Source organism: Hyaena hyaena, unplaced genomic scaffold (genome assembly GCF_003009895.1).
Source record: "Hyaena hyaena isolate Hyena2069 unplaced genomic scaffold, ASM300989v1 scaffold_2115, whole genome shotgun sequence".
Taxonomy (NCBI): Eukaryota; Metazoa; Chordata; class Mammalia; order Carnivora; family Hyaenidae; genus Hyaena; species Hyaena hyaena.
The window spans coordinates 32,169-36,970 of record NW_024082742.1 but is presented as its reverse complement, the minus strand read 5'-3'; the positions used below and the strand labels follow the sequence as shown (position 1 = coordinate 36,970).

The 4,802-nt window shown below is 54.7% G+C and overlaps 1 gene segment (V, D, J or C); it reads left to right on the top strand.

Annotated features, from left to right (window-relative positions):
- The first annotated feature begins 3,138 nt into the window (after positions 1-3,138).
- LOC120227233 overlaps positions 3,139-4,802 on the top strand; it is a 10,300-nt gene continuing 8,636 nt past the window's right edge. Inside the window, exon 1 of the C gene segment in view lies at positions 3,139-3,532.

The following is a 4,802-nucleotide window of genomic DNA, read 5'->3' as shown; positions in this document are numbered from 1 at the left end:
ATTGGGCCCCCGGCAGTGAGGGCTGTTGGAAGGTTGAGCAGGGAGAAGGTGACCTTGGGACCAAAGGGAATCGGATGTCAGGAAGTGCATCCGAAGCCCAGCCAGGAGACTGAGGGCAGGAAGGAACGTGCCAGGGCTTGGGGTGGGCCGTCTCTTCAAGTGGAGAACAGACTTTCCAGCTCCTGGGGTTCCCTGGGGACCCTGGCTGTGGGGGATTCTGTGGTCCCCAGCACAGGGACAGCTCACTGTGCCTATGGTTACTTCGATATCTGGGGCCCGGGAACCCAGGTCACCGTCTCCTCAGGTGAGTCCCCCTTGCTCCAGCTCTGGGGGCCTGAGGCCGGGTCCCTGGGGCCGATCTCAGCTCCTCCACAGGCTGGGACCCGAGACCTGCAGGGCCCCTGGGAGGTGAGCAAGCTGAGAGCCAGCAGAGAGGAGGGAAGGCCCGGGGACAGGGGCTGGAAGCAGAAGTTGTGGGCAGAGCAGGGTCGGGGCCGGGGCCTGGATATCTGTGTGCTGGGGCTGGGCAGGCACACCAGTGTGGCTACTATCAGTTAGATATCTGGGGCCAGGGAACCCAGGTCATCGTCTCCTCAGGTAAGACAGCTTTCTGTCTGCCCCCTCTGTCCCAGGGCTGGGGAAGAAATATCCAGAGGCTCTTTGCTCTGTGTGGGGCCATCTGGGGAGCCCAGAGGGCTGCTTCTGAGGCTGTGAGGTTCCCACCCTGCTGACGGCCTTTCTGTGGGGAGTGGGTGTTCCTGCCTGTGGGAGTCAGGCCGGCGGAGGGGGCTCCACTTCCAGGGGCTTGGGGGGAGGGGCGCATACCCGAGGATTCAGGACGCTGGGCATTGGGCAGGGGTTGAGGTTTTTGTACACCCCTTAGTGGGACCCATAGCAGAGTGACTATTTTCAATACTGGGGCCAAGGAACCATGGTCACAGTGTCCTCAGGTGAGTCCTCCCAGCCTCTTCTCCTCTCTGTCAGAAGGTTTTGGGTGCATTTGGGGAGAAAAGTGAGGCTGCCAGGGTCTCAGGTCTAGAAGGACTGGTTCGGTGGCCGGGTTCTACAGGGACCTCAGCCACCCTCAGCTTCTGGGGCCACCGGGCCCTCTCAGCCCCACCAGCTGTGATTTGAGGAGGTCCGAGGCCTTAGTCAGGCCCCTCTTCTTGTCTGGGGCTCCAGAGACATTGTCACAATGTGACAACTGGTTCAACTACTGGGGCTCGGGGACCCCAGTCATCGTGTCCTCAGGTGGGTCCTCACCCCCCCCCACTCTGGCTGCACTTGGGGAGATCAGAGATTTGGGGGCTCGGAGTCAGAGCTGCCAAGGCATCTTGGAAGCTTGGAAATGGAAGCAGAGACAGGATTCCCAGACACGGGGCTGGAGATCGCCTTTCCACAGTGGCGGTCTGGGTGGCTCTGGCCACATAACTGAAGCCTCCTTGGGGGCCCCCGTGACTGTGGTATAATCGGCATAATCGGGCTCTGTGGCCCTGACACACCTGCCATCCGGGGCAGTGGCCCTTGGGGCTGATTGGACTTCTGGGTTCCAGTTCAGGGCTGTGGTTTGTAGTCAGGTGGCCCAGGCAGGCAGTGGTCTGGCCTCTGGGGGGCCAGGCCAGGACATGGGGTCTCAGGGGCAGCGGGGTGTGTGGGGACAGGGCCAGTGAGGGGGTCCAGGACCCTCCAGATAACAGTGACTTGGAGGATCGGCCTCCGTGTGGCCTGGGAGTGCAGGCCTCCAGCGGGAACCGTGCCGGCTGAGGCCGCAGGGTTTTGGTGGGGTGCAAATGGAGACTTCACCGCTGTGATTACTATGGCATGGATGTGTGGGGCCACGGAACCACTGTCACAGTGTCGACAGGTAAGAGCGGCCCTGCTGGGCCTTCCTTTATTCTCTGCTCCTGTCTGGGGTTTTCTGGGGCTTTCTGGGCATCGATGGCTGGTCCTCAGGACACGTTCCCCAGGGGCAGGCTGGCCGGGAGAGGACGAGAGCCCGGTGCCTCAGGGGTTTCAGAGCCTCTTGATTTTCTGATGCTTTTCTAAAACTGGAACGAGGCCAGCATGTCCAGTGCAGTAACTGAGCCCCTGAAGAGGGGCTGGAGGCTGGCCAGGCCACGTGAGGGTGAGTGGCCAGGACCCCCATGGCTGCAGGACAGTGTGGCTGCGGCAGAGACCCTGGCGTTGGCTCACGAGTGTGTGGGCAGCTATGTTTGGAGCCGCAAGAATGCCGCACATACAGCGGGCCATGAAAGACTGTCTGCAGGGTGAGGAGTGGTGCTCGGTATAGACTGTGTTTACGGTTCTTGGTCGACTGTAAGGACTAGGTGCCTGGGAAGGGGGCTGCGAGCTCGGCTCTGCGAGGTCGGATTCTGGAAGATGGTTTGCCCCTTGTAAGAGGCGCACTGGCTAAACATTAAAGGACAGGATATGTTTGAAGTGGCTCCTGAGAAAAATAGTTAAGACAACTGAGACTTTAAAATGTGAGACGTTTTCAGCATGTTAAACTTTTTAGTCCTGTCTGTCCACTAACAAGCATGAATGTCTTTCTGGCGTAGATACAGGAAATAGTAACATGGCGCTGAATTAATTTATTTTTTATTTAATTCAGTGATTCTGGAAGTGGTGTCTCGGAGTTAGCTGGGGGCGGCGTGTGGGGCCAGCCATCTGCACCAGGTGGCAGGAAGCGTACCACAGGGACGGTCTATTTTGGGAAATACGAAAACAGAGTTGGCAAATTTATAGTTTATGGTTATGAAGAAGTGGTTTTCGGGTGGTTTTGACCAGCTCCGCGGTTCTGAAAAACAACACCTGCATAATTTGCATTTTCTAAAATAAGGCCAAGACGCTGGCACAAGCTGGGACAGTTCCTTTTTTAACAATTTGAATTTAATTTTTCAGTCTTCGCTGCCAACATCTCATTTATATTCATTTTGAAACTAAGACATTTAAGAAATTAAGCAGTCTTGGGGACAGTTTATCAATGCATTCATGTAACTTTTTAAATTAATTATTCTTTCAAATGGTCTTAATCTCAAGCCATTTTCTAATGTCCCAAAGCACTGTTTTTACAATTACTGTGTTCACAATATTTTAAGTTAGTTGATTTTCTCTTTATGATTAACAAGCGTTTAGATATCCTGATAAAGTGGCCTTTGTGTCAGCATTTTCAAGACCACTTTTCAAGCACTCTTGTTGGGGCAAGTTTTAGGTGAAGTGTGTTTTGATCATCCTGAAGGATTTCAGTGATGCGTGTTGGTTGTTGGAGTAAGAGGAAGCACAGTCAGGTCTTGAATCAGAAAGGAATTCTTGCTGGATCCTGAGCTGAAGGAGCCCCAGTGGAGGGTCCATGTGGCCCCCCAAGGCTGCCGTGGCTCAGGGCCCTTGGGACCCCTGCCCCAACCGGGCCCGCCATGGCTTCTGCCACGAGGCCAACGGGCTATTCATCAGTGAACTGATTTAAATGGATTTGGAGGAATTCTTCAATACCAAAGACACCACGGGACTTTCTGGTGACCAGGGAGCCGACATGGTAAGAGAGAGGCGGCCCCGGCTGCCAAATCTGCTGCTCCAGAAAGTCTTTATTTGATGTTTTGCTTTCTGCTTGAAGAGGAGTCAGTCTTTAAAGATTGCTTGGTGAAACAATGAGGTTTATTTGTATGAATCCTTGCATGACCATTGTCTTGGCTTCTTAACTATGAGTTCTGTGGCTCAGAGGGTCTAACATAGACGAAGAGCCTCTTAGGCCATCTTCGAATCGTTAAGTGCAGCTTTGGATTTGAGGTCATTACTGTGCATTTGAAAGTAGCCGTCGCCTTGTATAGAGCTTCATGACAACGAGCAGGATTATATGTGCAAATTGAGAGGAGATGCATTTTTGGTCATGTTTAATGATGATTTTTATTTAGAGGGAGATTAGTTAAAGTTGGAGGCCCACTTTAGACTCAGCAGGCAGGAAGAGTCCAGGATGGTGAAGGCTCCGGCAGGGGGACCCCAGCACTGTTTTCTCAGCACAAAAGGAACGCTGCCCACTCTAAAAGCAAAGATGGGCTTTTCACTCTGAGGACAGCAAACGCTCCTCAGTCCTGGTTAAATATCTTGGTGAATTTAAACTTGCCAGGAAGTATTTTCCCCAGGAAACTGAGGCGGTAGTAAGTGATAATGCTAGAGGGCCAAGAGCTGCCTGAAGACAGGGACCAGGCTGAGAGAAAATAGAGGGTTCCGCTGGAGAAACCCCCAAGGACACACAAGGAGGGAGACGTAGGAATGAGTACCAGAAGGCACTGGCCCTGGGCCAGCCTCAGCTGCATGGATTCCTGGATAAGATGGCTTTGGCCAAGGCAAATGGGTCTGGTGGCCTGAAATTTTCTGGCCAGTCCCAGGACTGGGTTTTCAGGACTGCACTGTACAGGACTACACTGGGCTGCCCAAAGCAGTCCTCAGCTGAGCTGGACTAAACCAGATTGAGCTGGCTTTTCTGAGATGAGCTGAGGCTGAGCTGAACTAGACTCAGATGGGCTGAGCTGGGCTGAGCTGGGGCTGAACTGGGCTGAGCTGGGCTGAGCTGGGGCTGAACTGGGCTGAGCTGGGCTGAGCTGGGGCTGAGCTGGGCTGAACTGGGCTGAGCTGGGCTGAGCTGGGGCTGAGCTGGGCTGAGCTGGGGCTGAACTGGGCTGAGCTGGGCTGAACTGGGCTGAGCTGGGGCTGAACTGGGCTGAGCTGGGCTGAGCCGGGCTGAGCTGAGCTGAACCGGGCTGAGCCGGGCTGAGCTGGGGCTGAGCCGGGCTGAGCTGGGGCTGAGC